This window comes from Asparagus officinalis, chromosome 1 (genome assembly GCF_001876935.1).
Source record: "Asparagus officinalis chromosome 1, Aspof.V1, whole genome shotgun sequence".
Lineage (NCBI taxonomy): Eukaryota > Viridiplantae > Streptophyta > Magnoliopsida > Asparagales > Asparagaceae > Asparagus > Asparagus officinalis.
In genome coordinates, this window is record NC_033794.1 from 100,751,876 (window position 1) to 100,761,868 (window position 9,993).

General features: G+C 37.2%; 1 long non-coding RNA gene across 1 annotated transcript in view; it reads left to right on the plus strand.

Annotated features, from left to right (window-relative positions):
• Positions 1–8,993, plus strand: part of LOC109828803 — a 36,315-nt gene extending 27,322 nt beyond the window's left edge. The window contains exons 6-7 of the long non-coding RNA XR_002243845.1: positions 3,820–4,024; positions 8,787–8,993. This is a non-coding gene — a long non-coding RNA (uncharacterized LOC109828803). The remainder of the gene's footprint in view (positions 1–3,819; positions 4,025–8,786) is intronic.

The following is a 9,993-nucleotide window of genomic DNA, read 5'->3' on the forward strand; positions in this document are numbered from 1 at the left end:
AAAGCTAAAAACTATTTTTGAAATGCGGAACACTGCATCAAAATTAATGTATCAAATTATATGATACTAGGAAATCACTTCGAGTGAATGTAAGTTGTTAGGTTTGCTATCTAACGATGCACGCCTGGGATGGAGTTGGACTGACACGTCACTTCGAAAGCCGACCTATCTTTAAGATTACTAGTTTGCGGTCCGTGCAAAGCACGGTATTTTTTTTTGCTACAGTAATCCCGCTTTTTTAATATGCATGGTTTGAATTTTTGGAAGTGCTACAGTATCCCGCTCTGCTATAGTACCTTTTAAATGTTACAGTACACCCGTGTGCTACAGTAACATTTGTAATTAACTATTAGCTACAGTAATAATACTACAGTAAATGTTACTGTAGCATTACTGTAGCATGAACAGTGAATCTCTGATCCTCCTATTTGTATAAAGGAATAGATTATGGGCTGTTTGGTTGTATGTTTTTACCATGTAAAAGGATGTAAAGTGTAAAAAAGTGGGTCCTAATGTCATCTTTCATCACTTTCAATTATTTGTTTGTAGTTGTGAAAATAGTGTAAAGTAATTTCATATGTTGATGTGGCTTGTAAAGTGATTTCATGAAAAAAAGACATGATTTTAGAAGAAAGCTAACATTGAAGTTAGGAAAAAATAATAAAAAATAATTCCAACCAATATGATCATTTGAGTAGGGACCACTTTTTACACTTTCCAAACAAACAATTAAAGTTTCATTTTACAAACCAAACAAGTGTTTTATGATTCCAATGGAATAAAAAACAAACAAAGAAAAGTATAAAAGTGAAATTGATGAGGTGGACAACAACTTTCCAAGTTGTGTCATAAATACACAACTTTACCAACAACAACCAAACAGCCCCTTAACCTCTCATGTTAATATTTAAGCCTCCAGGTCCACACTCAGAACTCTCCTCATGTGGGGGCCTCTACATTAAATGGTGAGTGGTGAGGTTTGAAACTTGACCTTTTTAAACCTCATCTACCTCCGGTTAAAAACTTGACCTTTTCGAAAGCCGACCTATCTTTAAGTTCATGGCTTCTCTTTCTCTTAGTGAGATGGAAGTATACATAGTCCTCCAGAATGCTTTAATTTAGAGGATGAGCTAGGAGCTCTAAACATCTAATCTTATAATTTGATCGTGAAGTTAATTTGTTATGTTTGATTTACATCAACAAGCCTTATTGAATAAAACCGAGGGAAACAAAGTTAATAGAAAATGTGTTGGAAATTTAATGGTAAATCCAAGGCTTAGCTGTACCACTGTTTTTTCCAATTGATTTACAATTCTTCATGTTCCAAATTGCAGTGTTCTATTTGTGTGTTTATAACGCTGGTAGGCTGATTGCAAAAATTGTTAGCTTTTGTTTATTCTTGAGTTATGTAAGATTATTATGTACTCATCAGTAGGGGTGGAAACAAACCAAATAATTAACAAATAGTTCATTAATTGTTTGACTGACCATTCGGTCATATTCGATTCGGAAGTTCATTTAATAACACTTAACAAATAATCTTTAGTATTTGAGTTCATTAATGAATAGAATTTAACCTGTTGTACATTCTATTAGTTTGCTTATCAAATGTTCATTTAAATTTTGATCACTCATAATTTGTATTATTACGCATATGATGTTATATCTTCAACCCACTTATATTTTCTACTTAAATTCTATATACTAATTTTGAGAGCCTTAAAGAATCTTAAATCAGTTTTCTAATGAAATATTCAAATTAAATATATATACATCATAACTATAAAGAAATAATTTTTATTTATGAATCTAAATACTATTTAAGAATTAAATTTATTAGCTGAATGAATATACTTTGACAATTGATAAATATTCGTCAGTATTCATGAATATTTATCAAATACCGAGCAATCGAGTTCGAATTCGAAGAACACCAGATGTGGATATTTGAGTTCGGGTTTAAATTCGATAGTTTTAAACAAATACAAACATGAACATGTTAGTATTCGATTTGATTCATTCGTTTACCACCCTTGCTCATCGGGCAATCACCATTCTAGTACACTTGTTGAATATATGCATATGTATATTTAAACGTGTACTCAATTATATACTACATGTTTTAATTTAATCACTCATCATACACTTCTTGGACGTATATCTTACATTTCACATACACTTTCTACAAACTGTTGAACAAGGGCCAGGTTAGTTTCAACCCATGCTTAGTTTAGAACTATGGTTTTAAAGTGTCGTCTGCATATTTAGTTAAAAAATGAGCGTATTTTTCCAATTTATAATCTTCATAATAAAAGAATGACAAAAATGTTATAGGAATTTTAATTCTCATAACACACAAATGAAAAAAAGACCTTGTGTAATTATTAATTCCAATATGTGTCAGTGTGTGTCCTTTTACCCTATCTTTTACAAATTTATCGTGTCTCATACCCCTACCCACACCCATACCAGCACCCGCACCTATACCCATTTCCATGCGACACAAATTAAACTTAAGGCTCAACCCATGGATCCGAGTTAATTTTAGGGTTGGGACCGGTTCGTTCACATCCAATCCTTCCCATTGAAGATACGTATTAAGATGGGCCAGGGTTAGGATCAGCACCATTCAATCCAATAAGTCTATCAGGTTTGAAACTCCCTATTCAAAAACCTTCACGGGTTGTTGGGATCTGAGAGGTCGGGTAAATTCGAAGGCATAATATTATTTGTGGTTGAAGGTGGGGGTTCTTAAGGACCGACCTCAAACATCAGTGCAGTACAGAAGTGGACTTTTCTTACAAGTATACGCTACATATACAATCACAGTAATAGCTGGTAAAGGTATGCTATTGTACAAGCTCAACAGCAAATCGACAAAATAAAAACTTTTGTTTTTGTTAGAAAAATATTAAAAAAAAGTTTCCATTCCATAAATCCCCAAACGTTTATTCTTTGAACCATTCATGAATATTCTGTGGATCTACTAAAGTGTTAGCAAACTAGATCCATTCGTTGAGAAACTATCTTGTGGGTCATCATGGTGCATGTGGCAAAATACAAATCTTGCATCTCTACGGACCTCTCACTTTCCTTAGCTTGTATGTTTTTTCCCCCTACTATTGGACCTTTCACTTTCTTGGTTCCTCAATCTTTCTTTTCTAGATATACCATTATGGTTCACATCCACATGTTAATTTCTACCGAATCATCTTTTCTGTCTAATTGAGTACGCTGGTCAAGTGTGTGGAAAACTTGCATTCTTTCTCTGTGGTGATACGATCACCGACGTGCCACGTCCTCTGGATACATATACATATGCATCTCGTTTAGCTGTTGATCGAATAGATCAAGTTATGAGAGTTAAAGAATGTATCTCTATCATGGAGCCTACTAGCACCGTGAACTTTAGTTTGCCTTTCTGAATATTTCTAATGTCTACTGGATCTTGGACTTGGCCACTAGCTTTTCTTTCCTAGGTGCAAATCATGCGCACTAGGTTTGCTGATCTTGATTTTTCAACCACCAACCATCTCTTCTCTCTTTCTTTCAAAAAAAAAAAACCCATCTCTTCTCTCTAATCAAGTAGATGAGTCCATCTCGATGTTTGACTGATAGGAATCTTGATGCCTACACGGCGATGCTTATCTGGCTTTTGATGTTACTATGTTAATGCGGTATATATGCGGGCTGAAAAAAATAAAAAACATTAAATTGAATTGCGTCCTGACTAAAGATCCAATTGGACTTAACTTGTATGTTTAAAAGCTAATTGATCTGATCAGTCAAATTTCTAAAGTTTCTGTTCCTTTTTTTCAGGAGCATTGACAAGTTTTTCTTCACTTGGTTAATGAGCAAGAGGTAATGAGATCCAAAGTGTAATCAGCATATGAAATGTCCTGATTACTGGCTTCTCGAGCTGCCCGTCTTGCTAGCTATTTATTGATCTCTATTGGTATTTATTTGATTGGCATCTCTCTTGCCCTTTCTGGTATCTGTCGTTGGTTCTCCTGCTTTGCATCTGGTATATGATCTACCTCCCTTTTTGCTCTGGTTTCCTTCTATAAGATATGGCTTTTCTTATATGTCTTGTTTCAGTCTCATATAGAGCCTGTTCTCTTCACGTGTACTAAGTTTTTAATGATCGCACTGATTTCTTTCTTAGTCTAACCGAAATTGTAAAAGAAATACAGTATAATTAGATGATGGTATAATAACCTGCCAAATGCAGTAATATGCTGCATGGTTGCAGTTAAGAATTCCCTCTGACCTTCTTAGTGATCAGATTTCTTCATTTTAACACATATTTAAGCCTTTCTATCCTCCATGTTTGTGAATTTTGTAGGTTTATTTTTGAAAATTTTGACTTTTTTTTCTCCCGAAATATACTACTACAAAAGCCTCTTTTAATAACAGTTAGTTGATTAAACTGTTGTTATTAAGGCTTATTGAAACGGTTATTATATAACCTGTTCTCTTCTTTCTATTTGAAACCCCATTATATATCAATTAAATTGAAAAAGAAAATAGATATTTATATTAAAATAAAGGTGGGAAACTAAATATTTGGGGTAAGATAAAACTGAGGAAACAATAATTAGGAAAGTCATCCGCTCTCCCTCAAAAATCCTCCGCTTTTACCTCGAGAATTCAGCACGTCCCAACCCAAGACCTCCACTCTCAGAATTGTGATTAACCTCCGATCTCACCTCAAGACCTCAGACCTCCGCTTGTTGTGTGCGGTGCGGAAGTGGGACAACCAAACAGGCGTGCTTCAAGAACCAAATCAAACAAACATCGAGATAAAGGCCAAACAAATCAAAACAACGGTACAAATCCAAACACACTAGTTTTACGTGGTTCGGCAAACTGCCTACGTCCACGGGGCAAGAAGGGGATTGGGTTTTCACTAATAGAGAAGAAGAGTACAAACTGAGATTACAAAACGCTCAAACCAATCAACTAATCCCACCAACAAATCTCTTAATCTCTTCAAATAAACCCTCAAACAATTGCTCAGAAAATCTCTCTTTTTTCTGTGCTCCAAATATCCTCAAACCAATCTCCAAACAAAGCCAAAGTAACCCTAATTCGTATGTTGGTATTTATAGCAAACACCAAACCCAATAAGAACAGGAAACACAAAACAGGCCCTAACCCGATTAGCGGTCGACCGTCCAAAGCTCGCGATCGACCGCGATCCAGTGACAGAGACCAAATTTGCCTACAGGGTCTCCCGGTCGACCGCGCCAAATCCAGACTCCTACTATGGCTTGTGCACGTTCGCGGTCGACCGGCCTTGCGCCGCGGTTGACCGCGCACCACCCAAAATGACTCCTGCGCCTCCAAACCTGTTATGATCCAAAATTTCTCGCTGATTCTACAATTCTCCACCTCGACGAAGTTTCTTCCAAAAAACTGAGCCGACACCGACCAAACCAAATGTCTCACTTGTTGCGTCCAGTACGAAGTGAAACGATTCACGATAACGGACTCAATCCACAACAAGTCGAGACCCAAACGGGAGTGCGAACACTCTCCCAACGTAGGTATCTACTCACCAAATCGGCTGCATCAAAACTGACTGCCTACGTATCCTCTTGCCCAAGGAATCAAGCCTTCACGTAGTTCACCCAAACGGCCTCCAAAGGCCCTCAAACAAATAGAAAAGTCTGCAACTCTTCACCAATATCATCTGCATCCAAATCCAAGTGATCCCAAATCTGTGTCACCTCAGCTGGAATCCCAAACGATGCAGTATGATCTGGAGTATGTGGAGTAAACTCCACCCAACGTGGAGTAGCATCACCCTCCACCTGCTGCGATATCCAAACGACCTAATCAACACTCTCTACTTGCCGAGAGTCAAAAAGTGACATACCTTCTCAGAACGAAATCATAAGATCCCAATCGATAATCAAATAAGCCTCTGAATCCCAAACGCGTAATCGGATCAAATCTCACATCCTCGATGTGACCAAATACTGGGTAACCAAATATCTGATGTCAACCAAAATCTGAAGCAGCTCTACTAGATCCAATAACTCCAAATACAGCAGTCGACGACCTATGACTAAGATGTCCGAAATATGTCAAACCTTTTAAACCAGAACCAATGCTCGACAACCAACGTCGACCCCTCTAGAAAGGAACAACCAATCAAAAATATCATCTTATCTCGTCGTCACAATGTTTCCTCTCCAATGAAGTGTATCAAATTGCCATGAGCTCGGTACAAATGCAGAAATAGGTCCCTCTTGTACCTCCTGCTAAAATCAGAATGCAGTACCTTCACCTTCTACCAATACACTTCTTCAACTTTGTTGACTACTAGGACTTCAAAACCAACGGGACTTAGTTGCAGGTTTCTCTTGCAACTCAAGAGTCTCTTCCAAGTTTTGAGCGTCCAACGCATCCATCACCTGGCACCTCCACAAACCGAAATTGATCTTGCCATCAAACTTCGGAACATCGATCTTCATGTTATTGATGCTCAAACTATGTATCGTCTTCGTAAGAGACGATCACGATGTGCTTGTTTCATCCATGTTGTAGATCTAATTCTTCAAATAAGAATCCAACAACGAATCCTTCGAACAAGCTCCCAAGTCTAACCTGGAGCTCTGATACCACTTGTTGTGCGCAGCTGAAATTTCATGTAATGATCGTAAAATTTTGATATTAGTTAAAATAAATTTTTGGTATTTTAAATATTATTTTTAAAAGAGTATTGTATTTTTCTCAATTTTCTAGAATTTTCTATGATTTAAAAATATGATTATATATTTATTTAAATGGTTTTGATATTTATAAATTAATTTAGTGCAATAAAAATTTCTGGGATTTATCCGTTGTGTTAATCATACTATTACGTATTATTTTAAATAATACGTCGTATTATTATTACTACTACGTGTTAATTCTTGTATTATGTTGAATTATTAATTAAGTATTATTTGTGTAAATTATTATATTATTTTAATTATTACGTATCAGCTGTCGTATTAGCATAACTGGTACGTTTTATCGTGTAGATAATTATCACGTAATTATTTGATTTTAAATGTAAGTAAATATATTATTATTATTATTTATTCTCGTTTAATTATACAATATGTGTATATTTTGACTATTTCGTATCAACTGTTGTATTAGTACAACATGTACGTTTTTATTTGTAGATAATTATTCCGTAATTGGTTTAATTTTTTTAATACCCGTAACTATTTATTTAATTATTTTCGTTTAAATACCTGAAACTATTTGGAAAAAAAAAATCCAAGCCCTCTCCTCTCCCCGCAACACTTCTCCCTCTCCTACAGCGGCTCCGAACGCCGCGACCACCTCTCGAACCCCGCTCTCCCTGTCCTCTCTGTCTCCGAGCATAGCCACGCCGTCGCTCGCCACAGTCCAGGTCCACCCGTCGCCCTCCTCCGTGCGAGCCCACCTCCAGCAGCCTCGCGGCGACGCCGATAGCCTAAAACCGCCGCAGTCGATTAGTTCGACAAAAACCCCGAGGCAAGATCCCTATTCTTGCTCAGTACAATTTTAGAATGATCACAGATTAATTATGTATAAGAACTCGTTACCCGAATAATTACTCGTTACAAAAATAGAACTGTCGTGAACATATTAAACTGAGAACTATAACGTATAGAACTGTCATGGACGTAACGGACTGTGAACAATAACGTATGACCATTCACATTGTAATACATATACTATGATGACCTGTACGGATTTATTTGACGAATGATATTGAAAAGTACTAAAAATAATATTTTGATAATAGATACTGTAAAGATAAAATAAAATAAAATTATTTTAGAATAATTTATAATAAATTAATAGAATTTATTTGACAAAAGAATTATTTTAGAATAATTATAAATAATTTAAAAGAATTTATTTTAGGATAAGTATTAATTTAGAATAATTTCAATAATTTAAGAAAGTTTTATAAAAGTAATTATTTTAGAACATTTATAAATATTTTTAAAAGTTTTATTTTAGAAAAGGGATTATTATGAATTTTTTTCCATGATTTATGTTTCTTAATTTTAATTTTGTGGTATGCTATGATATTATTGTATATGATTAGCTGCATTTATTACTCTTTGTTATGCATGAGAACCGTTAGAAATTCATGACTAGTGTGGCCTTGTGTGTCTTGTTTAAGACTTAGAAACCTGTGTATATGTTAGCTTAGAAAAACAAGAGAGTTGGGATGGGGAAGTTAATGTTCATGTGGTCGAATAAGACTGTTGATGTATCTTCCAGGCTCGCTCCCGTGGTTGGTGTCGCCACTGGGGTTGGTTTGTAGGGCTAAAGTGAAGTGTGTACATCACTTTGGTCAGTGAGAAATTTATTTCGTCACTCGAGTTCTGTTTGAAGTTCGGACCAGGTAGAAACGGATTGCGTGCAGTCCTCTAGGCCGCATGTGTAGCGGGATTGGATGCACGTAGAGGATTTGTGAACAGTCAGTTATCCGATGACAGGAGCGTTGACTCTGTGTGAGATGTGACCAGTGACCTGTTATACAATGACTAGTAGTATGACCTCGTTACTTGGATGATTAGTTTGATCGCTAAGTGCATGACCTAGTTACCCGATCGATTTTGGATTCTTCTGATTATTATATTCTAGTGGTGAATTTTATTTAGATTATTACTATTGTTATTATTATTGTTCTTGCATTGGTCATACGACCGTTTCTACTTGCCTTGTGGGATCTTGCCGTGTGCCATGCACCCTGACGTACACTTGTTTTCTCTGGTGTACGTCAGATTTAGAGGACGGACAGGTCCAGTATGATAATGCATTAGAGCAGGAGTATGCACAGCCGGAGTGTCTTCCAGGTGGAACAGAAGAACAGACGGAAGCTTAGCCTTTTCTTTTACGTAATCACTGATGGACACTAGATTACTTATGTAGTACATTATCCTTTAGTCTTTCGAGGAACTTAGTTATTTTGCAGTACTTCCTTCTTATTTTGTCGGACTATGTATTTTCTTATTTTAGTTGAACTATTTGTAATAAGGGCATGTTTGACCCAAACTTTGTGTCTCGGATGATATTTCAGTTGTGATATGTATATTTTCTGTCTGTGTTGTTTATTATATTCTCGCTACTGTGATCGGGGACCTGTGCCTTCGCTTTATATTTGCTTGACGCTTAGCGTATTAGATTGAGCAGAAGGGGTCTAGTACTTATTTCTCCTCAGTCTAATATGTCGCGGGCTTGTTCACGTTCTGATTCTCTAGTATTTTGGGAAGCGGGGCGTGACAGGTTTTAGTGGTGGCCCATGCAGGTCAGTCCCGGTCACGATCCCGATTTCCTACCAGTGAGAATATAATAAATAATTTAGACGCATATCGTTTTCATCCGTAAGACTATACTTAGCCCTTATCGTTGCCTTCCCTTCAAAACCATGGTGGGTACACGTAACAATGGTAACCCGTCCAGTAGTAATGTCCCGCCTACCGAAGTGGACCCACGCTAACTTTTGGCAATGATTCAGGGACTGACGACGAATTAACAACATTTGGCTGGGCACTTGCAGCGGGAGCCTCATCAGCCTCCTCCTCGTACAGAACCTGGTGTTAGGGAGTTTCGGTATATGCGACCTCATTCTTTCTCTGGTGCCGAAGGACCTCTAGCAGCAGAAGAGTTTCTGAAGGTTACCGAGACTATCCTTACGGTGACCCGCATTGCTCCTGCAGAGTGGGTGGACCTTATGGATGTCCAGCTCACAGATATGACTTGAATCTGGTGGACTGCTGAGAAAACACACCTGGAGAGGCCGATTCTGTGGGAGACGTTCACGGATCGCTTCAATAGGAAGTATTTTCCTCAGTCGGCTCGAGATGAGCTCCTGCGTAGATTTGTCGAGCTCAAGCAAGGGGGTGGATCAGTCGACGAGTACGAGGCCGGGTTTTTTTCTTTGAGCCGATATGCTCCCCACTTGGTTACAGACCCCACTATCAGGAAGCA